The sequence below is a fragment of the Astatotilapia calliptera genome, chromosome 8 (assembly GCF_964374335.1).
Source record: "Astatotilapia calliptera chromosome 8, fAstCal68.1, whole genome shotgun sequence".
Taxonomy (NCBI): Eukaryota; Metazoa; Chordata; class Actinopteri; order Cichliformes; family Cichlidae; genus Astatotilapia; species Astatotilapia calliptera.
Genome location: NC_137429.1, coordinates 12,774,635 through 12,797,312, shown reverse-complemented (window position 1 = coordinate 12,797,312; position 22,678 = coordinate 12,774,635). Strand labels below are relative to the sequence as shown.

Here is a 22,678-nt window from a genome sequence, read left to right as displayed (position 1 = left end):
ACTTGAATCTGTGTCCTTCCTTACGAGATGGTTTAGCTGTCACGTCATTCCACTTCTGTTGCTTTCATAATTTTTATCAGCATGTTAAGTTATGTTTCTTCATTTTGTGCATTATGACTGTCTGGGGGAAAACATTATCTTGCTATAATACAATTACTCCCTTTTGATTAAAGATTGAACACAGTTGCAAGAGAGTTTTAGATTTCCTTTTGTAAAATATCTCTTACACTTTTTAAGTCAGCTTGGAGGATGCCGACAAGCGGTGCAAGCTGTTGTGTTCATATAGTTGTGAGAGGGAGAGCCAGGATGGGCAATTGAGATACAGAGCATTAGCCAGTGTCAGGAGAAAATTAAAGGCCAGATCGCTTTCTTAATCAGAGCACAAGCACTGCGTTAAGAAGGAATTAGGTCGACAGCTGCTGTTTAGCTGCTTACCTTGCTCCCGCTTTCTCCTTTCCTCATATATGTACACATGTTTTTCACACTCTTATTGTCATTCTCCTTTTTATTTCACTCTTTATGCTCTAAAGCTTTTTCCTTAGTCATTGTTTTGTACATTTCCTCCTGGCCTGTCACTTTTTGTTGCCCTGTCTCTCTGGCTCCCCTTCCATATTTAATCTTTTCACCCCACACGAGAGCTGCGCTTTGGCCGCTTGTCAGCACCGGACACAATCTCAGTCAAAAGTAAAAATAACCTGATTTTGTTTTTTAGAAGAGAAGAGAAGAGAAGAGAAGAGAAGAGAAGAGAAGAGAAGAGAAGAGAAGAGAAGAGAAGAGAAGAGAAGAGAAGAGAAGAGAAGAGAAGCATGATGGATAGAGGTGGTTTTTGGTTCCGTTCCAGGAGGCTCAGTAGTCTCCCTGTGGCTGATGGATGAGTTGTCATAGTTGAGTTCTTCTACATACACCTGAGATGAATGGACAAACAGCAGTGGCTCTTTCCTTGTCTATCCATCTTCCTCTGTTTAGGTACCTTCTGCTGTCCACACTTGTCCCCTACATCCGCCCATGCAAAGGGCTTTTCAGATATTGGTTTTTCAAAATGAATGTCTAATTATAGACTCGAGAAGACAATACTTGTGTGTTTGCCAAGCTTGTTGCTGCAATGATGAAAATAATTCAAAAGTGCAAGAAATGTAACAGTTGGATTTTTGTTTTATTTATTTAAAAAAACAGACATTGTAGAAATTGTTCATACAAAGCTTTCAAAGAACCTGCAATACAGCATGTTAGCACACTGACTGGAATGTTTATGTTAAAAAGCCAATATCAGATCTGTGCCAAATCAGTATGTCAGTCTAAATGGTTTACCGAAACATGCATATTAAATTCCAGCCCATTTTTCCAGCTCCCGTAGAAATAGGGTGGACTGGTCACTGAGGTCAGGAGTCATGCCACTTTCTGATTTGGCAAATGTGGCGTATAAATTTGAATTTGTTGCGTTAATCTGTGGAATCAGCTGGAATGACCCTTAGCCCGAGTGCCAGCATTTTACCAGGGATAACCAGAGCTCTTTACGCTGTGGAAATTATACCACAAAGTGGAAGGTTTTAACTGATTTTTTCAATTAACTTTCATTGCAATGCATTAGGTGCTAACAAAATTACATGAATTTTCATTTTTAATTATTTTGGTTAGAGAGAATTAATCAAATAACACTGTAAATTAATGCTGTTAGGACATTAGGTGACCTTGTGGTTAGGATAGTAGGATATCAGCAGTTATAACAGTAACTGCATTTAATATTTTGTGTGTTCTGCACTCTGTTAGAAAGGCAAGAGAGGCAAAATGCCAACACGTGCTAGTTTGTCATGTGATCAATACCCTTCAGACACAGTGGAGTTCAATGTCATGAATACAAGTTTAGTTCTGGTGCATTATAGAAAGACTGACTCTTAAAATCTTTTTGTGAGTGTTGCTCTCACCCTGGGTGCACAAGCTTACCACAGACTGCCCTTATGTAGTTGGTAGGCTACATACAGCCCATACTAACCCACCTCTTTGAAGCACAGGCACACTCTGGGGTGAAACTACTCTGTGTCCTCTCCAAGGGGAAAGGTTTAAAAAACATTTAATTAGGCTTTTGGCATGGCTTCACTTTTCGCCTGGAGGTGCTGGAGGAGGTTTTACAGACTTCATCCCTATTAGAGCCTCACCGATTAAACATTCATGAGAGCAATCAGGAAACCCTATGTGTTCTCTCCTGCTGTACAACTTCATCTGTAGTTTGCAGTATAGTGTTGCATGTCAAGGTTTATGTCGCTGAATTATCCGCCTGGGTGGCGTGTGCTCTCTTTTTATGCAATGACTTTGTAATTATTTGCCTTTTGAAACAGTACATGAAGGTGTTTCCTCAGTCATGGTGCATCCATGCATGCGTATAGTAAAAGTCCTCCTGTTTTGGTGGTTCCCAGATCTGGTCTAGAGAGGTGTTGTACGGCTAAGATGGCGCAGGAAGGCAGAGGAAGTTTGGGGGAGTAGGTTGGGATGGTGTTGGAGGGAGAGATTGGGGGTGGGCGGGGTGGAGGGGGGGCAACAGATGGTACGCCACGCTGCGAGGGACGTCGGCTGCCACGGGTGGGGGTGGGGGGTGTGGAGTGGGGGCAGATAAATGGGAGTGGGAGGAGGTACTTTTTCCCCAAAGTGCCAGCAGGGATGACGAGGAGGGGGACTAGATGTATGTTAGCGTGCTTGTACGAGTGTGCCTGCGTCTCCATGTGTGTGCCCGCCTTGCATGTGTGAAGCAAGGGCCATATTCAGACTCCCGCTTCTCATCGAGCTGGGTGAGGAGCCGCTGCCCCAGTGCCTTGTGCCCACTCAGTGTCTGTCTGTGGACTTCCAGCGTTGGAGAAGAGTGATGACTCCCCACGTGCCAGTACACAGCTAGCTTGCTGGCATCAAGGCTGTATGAAGAAGATGCTGAAATTACTCGTAACCCAGTTGTTGTGATGAACTACAAATTGTGATCCTCACGTCAGACACCATAAATCAGCCTCGAGCAAAACGGCCATATGTGAGGGGAATTTAATAGCGCTCGTTTGATTTTTGTGCTTTTTCCTTTTTTTTGTTGGGCCAGCCTTTATTTCATTGAAAGCTGCTGAGCCAAGAGGAGAACAATTGAAACTTACCCTCAATATTCTGCATCCCTACCCATCATCTCTTTCTCCCATCCTCATCTCCCCTCTTCTACAACACCTAGGCATGCACAGAAGGCGCACATGCCCACACACATGTACACACCAACCCCCCAATTACAATGGTTGCCTGTGAGCACACCAGCTTCAGTGGTATATATGGCTCTGCCTATTGAACAGATGTTGTGGAATTTAAGATGCAAAACCACCCCTCCATCACCCCCCATGCAACTCACACATGCATGTATATATACACACACACAAACCTCACTTTCCCTCCCCCCAGCTGGCCCTGCCATGAACATGCCATGTGGCGCTCCATTCCCCCTGGCACTCTGACTCTGGCTGTGCCAACTCTGCCGCGTCTGGCCGCCGCCAACTGGAAAGACTAAGAAAACAGCAGACTCAAAGTGCACTCTTTCTTTGTGTGCTGTCTGGGAGAGTGTGTGTGTGCATTTGTTTCTACCTGCAGAAAACTTAAACTGTCAGTTTTTTGGAGCAATAATTTTTGTAAAACTGAAGAATTGATTTTTACTTTCAAGCGACGTAACAACAGCTCTGACGTCCTGTACAGTTTGATGGGAGATGGAACTGTGCGCGTGTGTGATCATTTGTGAGTTTGCGTGCCTTTTGCCTCCTTTTCTGTGCACAGGTGTACAGCATACGCAGTGTGCACAGCATGTCACGCTGTCAGTCCGTACGTGCTGATTGTGAATCCACTTGGGAATGGCGGTGGAATTCCTGTTACCATGGAGATGTCCAAGCTCGCCTATAATAAAATTTCAACTTGAGAGAGATTAATTTAGGGGAAAGTGTTGATTTATTCATCCTTGTGGCTACTGATGCACTTCCTCATTCGCTCTGATGTTCAGCTCTGATGGCTGCCCATTTTCTGACTGGTTTTGATTTTTCAACCGTACCACAGCTGAAACGTGGCTGCTGGGCCTGCTGATGGGCTTTTCCATCTTCATCATCAGATAAGACAAAGGCTAAGTCTAATGATATTTTCAGTGTTTCTTGTAATCATCACATTTTTTAAGCCAACAGATCAAAGAGTTGCCTTTTATAGCAGTTGAGCTCTCTTGTTGGAGAAACAAACACATTCATGTGTCACCTTTAAGCTGGATGATGTCTTATTTCATTACAAAGCACATGGTCACTGTATTTTATGTTAAGCCAGTATAAAATATGCCAGCCTGCTGCCATAATCCTTCATAATGTGCCATTTTTAAAAAATCCCCATATATACTGCAACATGTATGTGTATAAAAGATGGCAACAGTCGTTGAAGATTGTTGTGAAGCTGTGAGCATGGTGCAGCTAGACCAGGAGTGTCAACCTCACTTGAGTTACTGGGCCTTACTTGAGTCCAATCTGATCTCAAGTGAGCTGAAATAGTAAAAGAGTTGCATAATAATCATTCATTCTCTTTTAATGAACCACCACATTTCCAAATCAGATGATGAACAGCCTGATATATGTTTTAAAAAAGTCCAGCATAAGCATTATGTTCTATGTGATATGTGACTAGCGCGTCACAGTGGTTCATCAAAAACACAAAACCTTCACACGTCAAGTTTTTACTTATTTTACACTTTATGATTCAATTTATCAAAATCTTAAAAATACATTTTATATCCCTGACATTTCAATTCAATTTTTCAGTGCAATTTCATTTATTTATCAGATCACAACAACTGTCTCCTCAAGGTGCTTTATATTGAAAGATAAAGACCCTACAATAATACAGAGAAAAAGCCAACAATCACATGACTCCCCTGTCAGCAAGCACTTTGGCGACAGTGGCAAGGAAAAACTCCCTTTAAACAGGAAGAAACATCTGGCAGGACCAGGTTCAACGAGGGGCAGCCATCTGCCATGACTGGTTGAGGGTGAGGGGAGGAAGACAGGACAATAGGCACACTGTGGAAGAGAGCCAGAGATTAATATTAACTATGATTAAATGCAGAGTGGTGAATAAACACATAGTGAGTGAAGAAGAATCGCTCCGCATCATGGAAAGCCCCCTGCAGCCTAGACTTACTGCAGCGTAACTACAGGAGGATTCAATAAAGACATCTTTAGCAATGTGGAAACAATAGGTTTGCCACCCACTGCACAGATCCTTAAAATACAACAAATGCCCTAAAACAGCTACGCAGTGTCCATTAAAAAAAAAAAACCTGTAGACAGAGTAAAACAACTGCACAGGTATGTTCAATTTCAAGAAACCTGTTTGTGAGAGTCCTTATCATTGTACTGTAATCAGTGTTTCTCTTGCTAACATGTCCTTTTTGGATGCTGGTGAAAAACATTATAAATGTATTTTTGTGGATGAGGGAGGTTTCAAATTGCTCAATAAAGGGAGGTCAGAGTTTCACTGGCCAGTGAGCAACCATCGCAGTACTGTGGAGTTAGTATCATCATGTATAACAGAAGATGGTGGGGTAGGATGGAATTTTTTTATTGGCATAGAGTGCAGGATTCCTTGACAGCTATTCAGAGCTATTGGCATGACCTGTCATTTTGGGGAACAATGTCAGGTTCTGTCATGCTTAGCTGAGGCAGGCCTGCTTTCAGATCAATCCACATATGGAGTAACTGGTGATTTCACTGCAATTTTCACACTGTGAAAAGCCTACCAGTGGGGTCAAATTGGACTTTTCAGCAGGTCAGTTCTGGCCCTGGGGACACATGTTTGAAACCCCTGATCTAGCCTATTTAGGTACAAAGCACAAACAAAGAACTTAAGCACAGACGACCTGTTAGTTATCAGATTGTTAGATTTAAAATGCTCCAAAATGCACCAAAACCACAAGGACATTCAATAAGTCAAATTAGGTGAGGTAACATATTGCAGACATCTACTATTACTACTTATTAATCACATAAGTGAGCTTCCTAATAATGCATGCCTGTAAGAGTTAATACCTTTTAAACAGGAGGATTAGAATGCAGTTGTCATGAAGTTGCAGGCTGCAAGCATACTTATTTCTGCTGTAACGTGGGAATCCATGAGGAATGGCTCATTTTTGGAGCCATTTATAAAATGTAAGCTTTTATTACTTCCATATTAGCTTCATTTTTTCATTCCTTGCAGTCGCAGCCTAAGAATGACACATAGACATGTCTCATTCGATGTGAAATCTCATTCTCAGCGCTTCTTTCACTGCAGTCATAAACCATTACAAAACACAGATAAGAAGAAAATAACATTTCAAAACCAAATATTTTGATAAGTAGAAAATAGGAAGCAAGCAGAAGACCCCTGTGAAAAAGTCAGATGTTTTGTTGACCCATGCTTCCGCCCCAAACTCCTCCGTAACTATTTATCACGTCACAACTCCATCTCCTCATTTTGTTTGTCTGAGCCTAAAGAAAAATTATTTGATGCACTTGCTCAATCGAGTGAGATTTCTGCTCTTCTCCTGCCATAAATCTGCAATAAATGCTCACTGGAGCATCAAATGTATACTAATTTGCACTCGAAACAGTCAACTAAAAACATACAATTTACATAATGTTTAAATTATATTCACTATCATTTATGGGAATTAACTGAGTTGGGACTGAGTGACACATGGTGTAAAAACAAAGTTGTGGTGGTGGGGGGTACTGCCCTTCAAAGATTTTAATATTCATCATTTCACAAACAGCTGTTGCACACTGAAATCTTCTTTTTAACTAAGAGGCTTTATAAATGTGTATTTTTTTCCAGGTGCTCAACACAAGTCTTTCATCTGTAGTTTTGATAGGAAGCACTTATTACCTTTTGTTAGCATGAGACTAGATGTAGTGAAAAGACGCATTAATATACACACCAGAGATAAACCCATATTTTAATTGAAATTGATACGTCACTCGCAACTGAATTTAATGCTGTTGTTTACATTTAGTATGCATCCATGTGTGCATATGCATGGACATGTGTTTAATACCAGCATGTCTCAATGCGACCCTCATGTCTTTCTTTTATTCAATGGATGCCCATCGAGCCCCTCACCCACACCCCTTCCCACATGCTGTGATGTGACGTGAGAGCTAATCTGTTCATTCCTCTCCTCATAATCTCTTTTAATCTGAAAAAGCATGGATGGCTATGGCATTACCTTGTCTCAAGGCTTCCACTGGGATACGCACTCCATCTTGTTTTTAGCATGTGGGGAGAGAATGAAGGATGAGGCAATGGGGGCTATGGATCAGCAGAAAAAGAAAAGAGATATAGAACTAGAGGGAAGAGCAGAGAAAGGTGACATTGACCTGTGAGAGATGGTTGCAAATATTCAGAGAGGCCATGTCAGTGCCATAGTCTATGTACACATGTGGATAGAGGAAAGATGGCTGTAACAAGGTGTAACCTAATGGATTGGTTTACGTTGGAGCCAGATGGGCTCAGTTTTCAGCTGGTGCTGGTCTCATCTGTTTGAAACCATGAATTTCCATCTGAGGTTATACATTGATATGGAAATATTAAAATAGTAGTAAGACACAGATACTGCTCCAGGTCAATCAGCTCTCTGAAAGTATTTCTCTGCCTCCTCAGATGTCAGACACAAACTGATGCCGTATCTGGTACTCCAAAAGGCAGATTAGCATGTTAGCATTTTCTAATAAGTTGAAAAGTGTTCATTGTCAGCCTTTCAGGGGTAATAAAGAGGAATCTGCTGGTGTAGCTAGGTGAACTACAACAGGGAGCAACACAAAACAGCCACTATCATGAACACCACGTCAATTCTATTGTACAGGGTGGGCCATTTATATGGATACACCGTAATAACATGGGAATGGTTGGTGATATTAAAGTCCTGTTTGTGGCACATTAGTATATGTGAGGGGGCAAACTCCTCAAGACGGGTGGTGACCATGGTGGCCATTTAGAAGTCGGCCATCTTGGATACAACTTTTGTTTTTTCAATAGGAAGAGGGCCATGTGACACATCAAACCTATTGGTAATGTCACAAGAAAAACAATGGTGTGTTTGGTTTCAACGTAACTTTATTCTTTCATGAGTTATTTACAAGTTTCTCTTTGTTCACAGCCATTGACATGTCGAAGAGGTTAACACGTGAGGAGCGGATCGAAATTGTGTCGATATCTGGTGAATGCAGTAACCGGGTCAGTGCAGCAGATTTCAATGCAAGACACCCTACGAGACCACCCATCTCCCATGCTACAGTTAGCAAACTGCTTGCTAAGTTTCGTGAAACTGGTTCAGTGTTGGATTTGCCAAAATGTGGACGCAAGAAAACTGTCACTAATGAAGAAACATCAGTGGCTGTCCTAGCTTCATTCAGCAAGCGCCCACAGCGTAGCACTCGCCGCATGTCACTGGTGAGTGGCATTAGTCGAACATCCCTTCGGCGGATATTAGCTACTCACAAATGGCACCCTTACAAACTCCAGCTACTGCTGGAATCCATTGCAGTCATTTCCTAGAAAGTGCTAGCTGGTGCCGTCTTCCTAATGAAATCAAACACATTGTAAAAGCCGAAGAGCGTGATGAAGTCTGTCATTTTGCTCATTTGCAAGAAGTCAATATTATATGATCACCAGCACATTAATCAAAGCTCTAAATTTAGCTGTTGAAACCACAATGAAACCGACTGTTGAAATGACTAATTGGTTTGAAAATTTGACACTTTTTAAATCAGATTGAGATTTGATTTGAATCCAGCACCCAGCGACTGTTGGTTGCACTGCACTTTGGCACCGGCTTCAGCCTCAAACCGTGGTATTTGACTTGTGCAAAACAGCCTGAGAGATTTGAGATTATGTTAATAAAGGTCAACAATACACAGTAATTATCAGGACATGATTGCCAGTTGTTGCTTTACATAATGCTGAACAGCTCAAATTATAAAGCTTTGGCAAACTCATCATAATCAGCATGAAAGTGAAGAGCACTTACCTCAGAGTGCTCCATGTCTATGTGGAGGATCATAAAATCAAAACAAGGATAGAGCGAAATGCAACTGTTTCATGCAAAGCCAGAACATGCAACGCTTCACACTCTTGACATTTTACACATGGTAAGCTGCTACACCAAGTAAACACAATAAACATTGTGGATCTTACATAACTCTGGGTGCAACGTGAAACTAAATTACCAAAATACTTTAACACACAAAATAGTGAAACTGTAAATCAAAGCATCTGTATGTTGTGTCAGCTCAGTAAGTATTTCAGTCATGTATCAATGTGATATTACTATGTACATTTTTCTGAGGACCAAGAGCAGAAACCTTTATTGATCTTCAGTAAGTTCACAAAAAACCCCGCTTATGTTGATCCAAATACTAAACTCTTGTTTCTTTCCTTAACAATGTGAACAAATACACTCTTTGCTTCATTGGGCTCTTATGTGTCTTTATGTTTGACGAAAAAGAAGTACAGCATTTAAAATTAAAGGTGGAAACTGTCTTGAATTTTCCTCTTTATCACATTATTATAAATCTCTTGTTAGGTGGAACATAGTAGATATTTAATTAAAAGCTATTGTTTTCTCAAAAGGGATTGAAAGCACATTGTTTGTTGGAAATAACTGGATGTGTTTTTATTGTCTTAATATCTGATTGTGTTGTGTAAATCTGTTGTTTTGAGTCTGAACATGTTTAACTTGTTAATAATGTCAGTATTTTCCAAAGCTAATCCACCAAAGCTAGATTTTGACATTTCTTTACTGTATATTTTTATTTTTGCCAAATACTACACTGAAACTGATTACTGATGCTAATGGTAAAAGCGCTGACAGCATGTAAAAAAATTAAAAATTCTGAAATATGCATTCCTTTAAATGTGATTCTAAGGACATAAGAATATGTAAAGACAGCTCATCGTACCTCTGATTTTGAAATCATTGTACACAGCATGATTTCCCTGTAAATCTAAGCCTCGTATTTACAGTAAAATAAAATCAGGGGCAGGTCTACAACAAGACAGAGAACTCTTTCAAATTTAACATCTGGGCTGTTCTGATCAAAGGCTTTTTTTTTTTCAAACCAGGGGAAAACAAGTGTTTTATATGCACATCAAGCAATAAACTCAGGTACAAATGGACACTTAGAGGTCAGAGCCACACAAAGTCGAAACCTGTGGGTGGCTGCTAAGTCAAGGCCAGCGACTAAAGAGAGAGAAGAGGTTGTGTGTGTATACATGTCTGCACATATGTGTGTGTGTGTGTGTGTGTGTGTGTGTGTGTGTGTGTGTGTGTGTGTGTGTGTGTGTGTGTGTGTGTGTGTGTGTGTGTGTTGTGAGCATCTGCATGCATGAGAGACACTGTGGTAGTCTCAGTATGTGTGAGAGAGTGTTTAAATTCAGTGACAGCTGTTCATTAGTCCATTACAACCCCACACTGCTGATTCCTCGAAGCAGCACATACAAGCAGAAAGACACAACAAGAAGGACGGGCCACATTTCATATACATACGTCTTAATTGTTGTTGTGTGTGTGTGTTCTTATGTGTCTTTCCTCTGGCATTAAATTTCATACAGGTTTATTGTATTAAAAGAGGGAAATTTTATACATTGCTGTTTTTGACAAATCTAAATTTTAGCTAAATATTTAAGCTTCTTCTTTAATTTTCTTTTCCTTCTATCTTTTCTTTGTCTTCATTTTTATTTTGATTGACTTTTTCAGGCCAGCATAGTATTATCTCACTGATAACAATCTCCATTGGTGTTATTTTAATTTTGGTCTTTTTTGTAACCTAATCGCCCTTCACTTAAAAAAAGAGTATTTAATAATAGTTGAAACTGCTTCTTTTGAAATAAAAGGTGTATTTCTTAATGCATCAGTGTTTCAAATGCATGCATACAACAAATGTATGTTTTATTTAAAAAATTGACCCCCTACCTAATTGCATCCTCGTGAGCGAGTACTGAGTGTCTGAGCTTCTCCTGTGGACATGCAAATAGTTTTCCTTCTGTTATGGTGTGTTTGCTGTGTTATGCTGTGTGTACATCTGGGGGATGTCTAATGTGTGAGTGGGAGAATGCAGAAACATATGGACAGCGGCCAGCACGGGTCTATTTCACTGAACTTTAAATGAAATCTGCACACCTGGCAGATTCTCGTCTTGCTGTATCTAAAATCAGGTCTTTGGTAGTTGCATTTACATATTTTAATATATAGGAATCCACTAAAGACACTGGATTTTTTTTGTCTGTGTTAATGACAGTTTGTGCAGCATTTTTCAGGTTTTATAAAATCAGCGATGCACTGATGTTACGGTTAAATATTAAAATATTATTTTGTGTAATATGGAAATATAAAACACACACATGTGCACAGAGACACCCAAGCACTGTCACTGTGACCTCACCATACACAGATGATTTAGCCACACTGACAGCTAACAGCTACAATACAACCACATTATCATTTGTAATTGAATTAAATGCTCAAAATATTTCAGAATAGAGGAAATTTACATCTTACATCGTTTTACATGTTGTGGATATTTAATATTAAATATAATTTGTGATTTCCATTTATCCAAATTCTGCTGTTTATTATAATATTGATCATAATAATACAATTAATCTTCCTGAATATCATGTTATTATGTGGGAGAGGCAGGAGCCACAAAGACAAGCTGCAGAGGTCGGTTAAGTTAGGACACTTGGATGCTATTTGTTGGATCCAGGCCCAGATTTCCTCAGCTGGGAAGAGATTTGACCTCTAATCTTAAGTCTATCACCTCTTTAGAACTGAACCTGCGTAAAGCATCATCCATATGGTTGATTGTCTCACTTTAACCTCAGCAGAAAGCCTGGAAATTATAATGTAAATATTAAACTCAACAAATCCAGTACAGTGTATGGGTAACTACTTCATACTCCTGTCATGTCGCTATCTATGTGCTGGTGTCCTGTAAAGCAGCCCTGATGTCCTCTCCCTTAAAATTACTAGTTATTACTACACCGTTAAATGAAGCTGCCTAGCTCTAAATTTCCAGACACTATTGGCTGCATCAGCATCTGCTAAAATTTCAAGAAAGGACTTCTTTAATAGGAAGTCAATGTTTAGCAAGAGAGACACAACTGCGAGGGTGGGAACTATATTGAGTATCTTAGAAGGAATGCTTGCATGAGGTGTGTACATGTATGAAAAAGTGTACTTGTGTTGTTCATGTTGTGGGGACATAAATTTGCATTCACACGTTGTTAGGCAAGTAGGAGTTCTGGTTCAATTTAGGGTAAATCTTCTGGAAGTGAGTGCTCGCTGTGAGTTGTAATGTCCTCCGAAGTTATGAAAACACGACTTTGCATGTGTGCGTGTGTTTGTGAATGTGGGTGACCAGTGACGGAGGAGATAGGCAAGGGTGTGATGTACTTTTAGATACTCAACGTGTTAGATAGAAGTGACCATGTGCCATTAGTGCGAAAAACCGAGGCGAAAAAAAGTAAAGAGAAGAGAAAGGTGAGGAAAAAAGTGATATGCCGGGAGGAGAAAGTGCTGTGTGGAAAAAAAAAAAAGGAGAGAGAGAAAGAAATATGCGATGAGTGTGTGATTAAAGAAAATAGGAGCTGTGAGGGAGAGTTTGTGTAAGTTTGTGTGTGGGATGAAGTAAAGATGGGTAAAAAGGCAGGGAGGAGAGGAGAAGAACAAAAAGAAGTGAACATGCCAGAGTAGGAGAGGAGATGGAGGGAAAGAGAGGAGAAAGGAGCAGAGGAGCGAGGGCAATGAGCTGGATTGAATACCATCTGACAGGTCCAGCTGGGAGTTTGCCCACCCTGCAGCACCGCAAAACCCCTCAATATGGAGGCCAATTACTGCTGCCCGTGTGACCGTGGCATGGCAGCATCAGAGACGCAACCCTCCTCCTCGCCTCTCCTTTCCCTCTTCCTCTGCCCCCCTCCTCCCCTTCTCATTTCCTCACACTCCCCCAAAAAATAAATAAAAAACACTCCCACCATCTGTGCAGAGTGACAACAACCTCTATAGCCTACCATGCACAACACAGACTGTACACTGCACACACAGACACACACACACACAGGCACTTGGGGCAAACACACACATCAAACATGACAAATCCTCACTGATGGGCTCTGTGTGCTTTCATACTCACCATCAAGTGTGTGAGTGGTTGGGTATCAGTGTGTTTGAGTTGTGTGTGCATCTTTTTTTTTCGAGGTCTGATACTTTTACACTTGCATTTTAAAAAGAAAAATAATAAATGTAATAATCCTGCAACACACAAAGACAGTCAGCCATGCACATGGGTATCCATGCTGTACCCAGTCACACAGACTTGCACACAACACTATTGTTCTGCAGATGCAGTGGAATTTCACCCCATGCCAGCTTCATCTCTTTTCACAGAGCTGGGCGTGGCGCTCAGGCTGGCAGGGTGGTAATGGTGGGAGGGGGCACGGTGGCTAAATATGATGCAGTGCCCACTGCAGTGGAGGTGAGTGCAGAATTTAGCCAGGAATAAAAAGATCAAGGATGAAAAATTAAAAGACATTTTTTTTTGTTCTTGTGCCTTCTCTTCAACTGTTGGGGAGTAAGTGACAAAACATGTTGCATATTATATAGAGCTCTCTCTCTATGTGTCACACACACACACACACACACACACACACACACACACACACACACACACACACACACACACACACACACACACACACTGGGCCCCACAGAAGCTCTCCAGTGAGTGATCCTGGTGCTGCAATGGGGACTTTGTCACTCTTCTTTTAATAGCACTAAGTTATTTTAAGCCTGATTTATTTGTGCCTTCCGCCTGTCTCTCTCTCTCTCCTCTAACGCACAAACACTCTATACACTGATTAGTCCCATTAAACCATTAAATACATTTTCGAGATTAATCCCAATACAATTAATCCGGGAAATGTTTACCTAATCTGATAAATGGGAGTAAAGCGGTCCAGATGGAGATCTGTGTAGGCCCCCGTAAGCCTGGGACTACCTTGTGACCTGTTTGCAGTGTCGCGAGTGTTGTGTGGTGTCCGGCGACTTTAGCGAATCGCCAAATTGGAGCTCTGAGCTGGATTATTTAATTACAGTAATTGCACGGTATTTTATAAACACTCATTTGAACAATTACGCCTAAACGCGATACCAGAGAAATTATTATTTTTGGTCATTAGTAATGTCACTTAACCCGATTTGTCATAGATTTGTCCAGAAATACCACGTGTAGCTACGATAATGTAAGATGTAAAATATATTTTATTAAGATCTGGCAAATCTGACTTGAAACCCGTAATGATAAATAATTAATCGGGTAATTGCTTTAGACCGAGGCCCATAGTCGTATGGGTGTCAGTGGAACACTGTTCAAGGGCTAATTTGACATTTATAATGATTATAATAATGATATTATTATTATTTGTTTTTATTTTCTGAATGCCCCTGGACCCACAGGTGAGTTTAAAGGGTTAAAAGTCATGCACTATTTAAAGGAATGCTGCAGGAGGGACTAACGGGAGATGAAACGGACACCTCTTTAACCCAGTTCAGTGTCCGATTAGTTTCACGCTCGGTCTCTCTGCAGTCTCCTTCAAAAGTGCACGACCGGGGGAAAAGGGTCCCTTTCTGCGCGGGGCACTCAGCCTCCTTTAACGGCGGAGAATAATGAACAGATGCTGAGTGAATTAGGAAAGAAATACTGGGTCCCTCCCACAAGGGCCACTTTGGCAGGGGCCGCCTGGCTGCCACGTGGCGCAGCTGGCACCCGGGTTGGTGATGGTGGGCTCTAGTAGTCTCTGGCTTTACTGGTGCTCAGACATTTAGCGACTTGGCACTGAGCTCAGCCATCAAATCCACTGCCAACCGACACCCTCCTCGCTAAAAGAAGTCCACCACCGAACTGTCAGGTTACAGCGGAAAATAAAGTAAAAAATGCACCCTCTCACCTTGCCCTCTGAGACCTGCCCTTCACCCGGGAAGAATAGTGGTCAACTGGTGAGAGGGGATGCCGGAAATATCAGGTGGTGATCACTTTTTCCCCCCAAGATTGTTTTATGCAACCTAATTTTATCTAATGCAAAACATTAAAAATATACGTCCGTGTGGCCACACTCGCTTTCAGGCATGCAGCCACTTGTAGGATACAAGCGTTCAAGGGACATAGAGGTTTCCTTTTCTTTCTAATGTTGGCTAATTAATATATAATCTAAGAGTTTCCCAAATTAAGAAGCTTTTCGTTACTTGAATTAATCAAAATTGTTTTCTGGAAATTGTTTTTGCGGTTTTTTTACGCACTCGTGGGCAGCACCACATAATAAATATTAAACGCCGGATGCAAAAGAAAAGATGCAAACCCCAAATTACGATTTTTTAAAATCACTTTGATATCAAATATTTCTTAGCGTGCAAATGCTTTTAACCATGTTTAGGTTAAGTTAGTTTATAGTTGAGCGAACGCATAATACAAAACTGCGCGATTTTCCCTTCAAAAGTAGAAATAAATAAATGAATAAATACAATTTTGTTTAAGGGTTAGATCCGTTTAGTAAACATTAAAGTAAAATAAATTACAATAAATTAATCATTTAAATTCCTAAAAGACATCAAGCTCGTCATCTGAGAACTTTCTCCGACCAAAAATGGCCTTTTAACCCATGTTTGCTTGTCTGCCCTTCCACGATCACCAAAACTGCGGCCCTGCCAAAACCTTTCAAAACTGTGCATTTTCTGTATTTATACAGGATATATGTTACTACTATGTATCATTTATGTTGGTGGTTTGGACTTTACGCGTGCAGGTGTGTGTGCATGTCTATTCTGGCACGGACTTGATCTTCAGGGGAACGGGCCACTGACTCACCTGATTTTGCACCTGCACATCTCTTTCACCGTTTTAGGACGTCAGATGGGCTTTTTTTTTTATGGTAAAATGTAATTAAATTAAAATGCAAAAATAAAATTCTTACAGCACCGAATCGATGTTTTTGCAGTGCAAATCTTTTTTTACGTACATTTTTGCTGACATTTTTTTCTTTTTTGCTTGTGTTAGTGCTTGGATGGGACCGTTTCCACCCTGCGGTGCCCGGTACTGATTTCCCCTGGATGTCCAGAGCAACATATGGGACCCAGGGCACTGGTCCAAAGATGGTGGCTGCTTTCTCCAGTGATATGAGAAATCACCAAAAATACGATCTCGACCACACATGATTAAACTGTGAACTATTCGCTCAAACGTGGTTTAAAGCGAGCATTAAAAACTTTACCAATAACTTATTTGTGGTCAGTGTTAATATTAATATTATTGTTTTGCATTAAGTAAGTGTTGTGAATCTTTAATAAGGTCATTCTATTATTTAAGCTGTTGGACAAATACACTCACCTGAGAATCAAACCACGGTGGCGTGACAGGGCCCAGATCCATGCGCGGTGTGCTGGAAAAGAGAATCGCTAATCTGAATGCCAGGCGCTCAGTTTCTGCAGACCACTTGTTCTTCCTCCTACGCTCTGCATTCAGGGGCCTTTAAACTATATCCATCTTGAACGGATCCCTTACATTCCATTGTTGTGAATTTAAAACCGTGGAGTTTAAAAAAAGAAGAATAAGGAGGAAAAAACGCAACCCACAAAATAAAAAGATGGAAGCCAAAAAAGATGTGGCACGATTTTATCGCTAAACACTTGAGGGTTTCCTTAAGGTTGCCGTGTGAACTGCTAAAAATAAAATAAAATAAAATGTGTTTAAAAAGCAACACATCTCAAGTATATTATCCGCATATTTGATTTGGCAACGACGTCTTTTCCTAGCGCAACTCTCCCCGTTTTCTGGGCTTGAGAGCCGCACTAGGATTACACTGGCTTGTGCCCCCCTCCCCTGTGGCTGGGTTACATATCGCCTCAAAGAATTGGCCTCAGATTTAGCATTACATACTTGCCATTTAGCAGGGTACATCACTCCTTATGGATGATAATTCTGTTCCAGGCCTCTTCAAAGTTCAAGGATGCATCCTGCTAGGAAGGCAGGAGAATGTGCCTTTAATGAGTGCACATTATGGCACAGTGAAATACAGCCCAATTTATTCTTGTTTCTTTTTCTTTTTACTCAAAGTGCTGTTTCAGTTTGTGTAACAGGTTTGTTTGATTTCTATACCTGTTTATCGTAGCCTTTACTTTACAGTGCGCATGCGTAGAGGCTGTTACAAGTGGTTGTTAACCTAATTAACCCACGCCTTCAGCAGTCCAGATTTTCTAACTATCAGCTGTGTTCAAAATGTTTTTGTTCGTTGGATATTTTGGGACCTAAAAGCCAGGGTCACAGGCTTCACTCCAAAATTTAATGATTTTCCTTTCTGCGTTTGATTCTAATAAGCTGTTGTCTAGCAACGTACATAAATTCTTAATTTATAAAGCAGAGATCAACTACACATTGCCATTGAGCTGAGATAAAAGGCTTTTAGCCTGCTGCTCTAATCTGTCTACTGTAAATCTTTCACTGCCCTGAGAGCGAGTGAGCTGTAGGACCTGTGTATTCTGCGAAAAGCGACTTTAATGTGTTGTTTACAGGGTTGGCTGACCACAGGGAAAATTTGCACCTAGTTATATTAAAAAATATTACTGGGTTACAACCGTTAAGTGCTATTTTTTTTATTTTTTTTTATTTTCAAGGAACCTTTTTTATGAATTATTTTCATGATATATTGCAGTAACTGAATGAAAGCTCCCCTAGTAAAGAAAGAAGATTTGTTCGCTCATTTCAGACGATTAGAAAACACTTTTTTATTTTAAGTCGTTTGAGTCATAACATGTTTCATGTTGGCCTATACATTGTTTATGTCAGTTGCACTCATTCTGCATACAGGATAATACTGGACACACTTTGATATGATGTACAACAGTATAGGGATGACATCAGTAGAATACAGAAGATAATCAAAAGACTCTTTCTGCCACCTCCATCACCTCCCTTTAGAGACTCTTCTTGTTTCCCAAACAATATTAAACATTATAGGATTGTCATTAGAATGTCAATAAGCCTGATTGGACCGTAGTATGGAATCAATTGTGGAAAAAGGCATTGAGATCCTCGTATGGGGGCGCCCTGTCGTGGTGCAAGTGTACGTCGTGGAATGGTGGAATGTTTTCTGAGTGCGCACCACCACTGCGCGTACCCGAAGGCCCAAAGGGTATGCTGTGGCTGGGTCGAGAAGTGGTCAGTCCAGAGTAGTGCACAGAGTAATGATAGTTCCTGTCAGTCTCAGAGGACTCCTGCTGCCTCCCGGAGAGTCCGCCGTTCAGGCACACGGGAGGGCTGTGCTGGCCTTCGTAGTCCGGGCTGCTGTAGTCAGGGGACGTGCCTCCAGGCGGGTACACGGCCTCGTATCCAGAGCCGTAGGAGTGGCTTCGCAAGTTGAGAGCACCGGTTCCGGGCTGGTAATGAGGGCTGGAGATGCGCGAACACCGGTACGAGTAGGGATGGACCGAGAAAGGAGAACTCGGCATGTGGAATCGGGCTCCGTCTGAACACTGTTCAGTTAGGAAGTTCCTGGTGTTGAGCTGCAGGCAGCCTGCCACCAGATTGGTGGTGGGCTGGGACAGGCCTTTGCACAACATCTGCACGTAGGTCACCACATCTGGACGCTTTCCGTTGCGTAAAATCTCCCCGAGGGCTAATATGTAATTCTTGGCCAGCCTCAGAGTCTCGATCTTGGAGAGTTTTTGGGTTTTTGAATAGCAGGGCACCACCTTGCGCAGGTTGTCCAGCGCGGAATTCAAGTCGTGCATGCGCATGCGCTCCCGAGCGTTTGCCTTTACCCGACGCATCTTGGAGCGCTCCACGCGAGCCGCCGTCATCTTACGTTTCTTTGGGCCGCGCTTCTTGGGTTTGTCCCCGCTGTTCTCATCCCCACACTCCTCTTCCTCGGCCTCCTCGTCCTCATCATCGTCGCCGGCCATCTCAGACTCAGCTCGACTGCTGCCTTCCAGTGGCTCGTCCAGCTCGTCCTCCTCGAGGTGGCAGGGCTCGTGGTCATCTTCCTTGGCTTTGGAGTCCTCGACCTCATTGTCCTCCACCCAGTCGGCTGCGAGCCTCTGGACGTCTGGCAGCACCTCGCTGAACAGACGGCTCAACATTGTGGCATGCAACCTGCAAGACAGACAAACAGCGCTTCAGCCTGGCTGTTGGGCGCCCTGCTTTTTACGCACCAACAAGCACGCATTGCAAAAAAATCTCCGGTGAGCCCTCATAGGGTCGTAGCTTATAGACGTCCCTAATCTTAAGAAAGAAACAAAAAAAAACAGTTATTATTCGCTAATTATTTTATAAGCAGTGAGAGTGCCCTGTGGCTTATATCACCGAGTTTTGCGTTGAACGTCAAGGCTTCTTCAGACTGAAATCCACCAAGCAGGGTATCTCAGCTGTTCCACAGTGGGTTACATCTTTGTTTGAAAAAGAGACAACCTAGAGCTATAGAGCTATGACAGTTAAATTATCCCATCACCTAGGGTTCAAAATTCTACAAGACAGGTTATCTATATGCCATGAAATATTGTTCAATTGCTAAACAAAAAAAAACTGTCATCTTTTGTGTAAAAAAATAAATGCATACATTTAATATTTATTTCAATTTGAATCAATTTAGTTTCACATTGTGCTTAACCAAATTGGCCGTATAAAATTGCTCGTCACGAAAACTTAATGTTTCCATCTTTTAAAAAAAATTATAGCAAAAACATATTTATGGGAGATTCTCTTAATAAAAACTTTATAATTTAGTACTATCTTTTTTTTAAGAAAATCAGATGCATTTGGTTTATTCTTCAGGCAAGTAACCGTGTAGGCCACTGTTCAGCCTCAGCATGTGCTTCGATCTGTTCCCTCCAGCAGCACGGCGCAGACTGGCCTGCTTCTGCTGAATCCCCAAGGGGCTCACTGGGGTGCGGGTCCCTCCTCTGTCCAATAAATTACCAACTTGGAGGAATTCCATTACACACAGGCCGCACACAGGACCAAGGGAGCAAACAGATTTTTGTTAAAAATTACATTTTTAAAATACACCTTTTTCTATTTTTTTAATCTTAATCGTGAAAAAAAATTAGATATATGCGTTTAACTTATAACATCCAGATAGTGTAAAAATGAAATGCACCAGAACCTCAGTAAACTCTCTGCGGGTTCATGAACCCTGTTTGGCACACCTTCGCAGATCACGCAGGCTACAGATAAATCCTCATCTGAGGACTTTAGTTTGTCTGGACTTAATAAATAAATAAATCATAGATTTGTGAGCGAAAATTAGAGTATGTTTTCATACTGACCTTGACTGTTTGTTTTTTTAAATAATTCTATCAATACCTTTCTTTTCCGTCAGAGATTCCAGCCCGATCAAAGCTCTTTTTAAGTTACACAAATCTAGCTTTTAATTAAATTTCTCCTCATAATTTATTTATTTATTTTTTCTGAAACCAACTTAGTCAAAATGTAAATCCTCTCCGAATTCATGTCACCACATTCACCGACGACACGGGTTAAATAGACAAGTTCTGTGCTAAAATTAAATGTAAAGATATTATAAAAGCTGCCACATCCACAGATCTCCTCAGGTTCTCACTACCCTGAGCTCAGCTGTGCGTTTGGTGTCCAAGGGCGTATTTTTTATCTAATCTTGTAAGCACAATGTAATTAATGCCTACCAATACCTTGTCAATTAGCCTATGTATCTCTGTGGAGAATACTACCCCCACAGTGCTCTGACGTGAATCATGCAAGAGCACACACAAACACACACACACACACACACACACACACACACACACACACACACACACACACACACACACACACACACACACACACACACACACACACACACACACGCACACACACATGCTGCTCATTTTCTAAGACAATAAAATGCAAATTATGAATGCCAAAAGTGACAAGTAGAACCTATCTCTTGAGGGTCAGTGTGGATTTATTTAAACGAAATCTATGAAACACAGCATGATCGATGTCCTCCGATAATAAAAACATTAATATATATATATATAACAAAAATGAAAAAGCCTTAAAAAAAGATTACAAGCCCAATCTGATCATATCGCTTGCGATACAATGATCAAAAAGAGCCAGGAAAACTGCACCCTTCTTCCAAAACAGGTTTAAAGCATTACATTATCTCAATCTGGCATCGAAACCCAAATTACCCTCCCCTAACCGTGGCTGTAAGAGACATCAGCACAAAGACAAAAACAAATCTGGATCATTATCTGATAGTCTACTGACTAGAATTGTGCAACCTACCTCCGTGGTGGAGCTCAGTGACGGGGCAAAGCGGGTTTGTTTACACCATCTCTCTCCGGGTGGGCATCACATCCACACGCCCTGCACGGATGCTTGTGCGAGCGAGGCGCTGCGTTCTGCTCTCACACCTCTCTCTCCTCTCCTGCCACCCTGCTCTGTCTGCTGCTGCTATCCTCAGCCCAAACGCGAGGAGGGAGCCGTGTGGCACCTCAGAGGCAGGACTGGGTGGGTTACATACCAGCTCTGATGCCAGGCCCATATGGCTGGCACGTCATTGGCAAGAGCCATCACATGAGAGCCGGTGATTGACATGCGGCCGCATTCACAGAGACTGGCTTCCCCTGGGGGAGAGGGACTCGCCATCTGTCACTGAGCTGAAAGAGAAAATGGAATAAGGAGAGGATGGCACAAAAAAAAGAAACGTAGGATTCAGGCTGCTTCTCTTAACCTCCATCTTTGGGGAAAATTGGGTTAATCTCGTATAGAAGATGTAGGAAAATCCCCTTATAGCATTAATTGTAATATACATGTAATAGCATTCATATAGTTGGCTGCGCCACAACAAATATCCCCAGCGAGGAGATCTAAAATGAGCTGTGTAGGATAAGAAAATCATGATGATGGAAATCATCCACATATGGGAACATTTTGGAAGTATTTCAGTGAAACAGTATATTGGCCCAAAAAAACAAACAGCAACTGAACTCATCCCCGATTCCATCAACAGAAACTTGAGCAAACCAGCGTGCCCACACCCCACACAAAGGTCTGGGATGAGTAAGTTGCCGTTCATACAGATCAGAGTCAGAGTGCAATTGCCTAAACGAATCAGTTAAACTGAGCTTAGCAAGGCGTCTTGGTTTGGGTTGCCAGGACTGGCACAGGTGCCAGCGGCCGGACTGACGCCAAAGGTGGCGAAGGCACAGATTGCAGAGAGGGGCCAGAAGATGGGGCAAGGCAAGAGGTAGAGAGAAGCAAGAACGAAAGGCGGGGTGGGTGGTGGGGAGGCTTATCAGCATCATCATCATCATCATGCTATTGAGCCTCACTCGACTGACCGCTGTGTAATTTGTGCATTCTCAGTGGAAAAACCAAAGTGCCTGACAGACAAGTATTTTTATTTTTTATTGTTTCACACATTTAAATCTCTGATAAAAGTCATACACGGGCACAAATGTGAATGGAGGTTAATGAGAGATATTATGTGCCATTTTCAGGAGTCCTTTGGGTTAATAACAAAAGCTCAAACCCAATAAGAAGAATTTCATGCTATTTTTCTTTCACTATTAAATGCCAAACATACACTTACA

At 41.6% G+C, this 22,678-nt stretch overlaps 1 pseudogene across 1 annotated transcript; it reads right to left on the bottom strand.

The window, feature by feature from the left end:
- Positions 1–17,820: 17,820 nt before the first annotated feature.
- LOC113028392 (neurogenic differentiation factor 2 pseudogene) lies at positions 17,821–21,733 on the bottom strand (annotated as a pseudogene). Its single transcript, XR_013910755.1, has 2 exons — positions 21,369–21,733; positions 17,821–19,211 (listed from the first exon to the last, which is right to left on the bottom strand). The product of XR_013910755.1 is annotated as a neurogenic differentiation factor 2 pseudogene (transcript).
- Between the last annotated feature and the right edge of the window lie 945 nt (positions 21,734–22,678).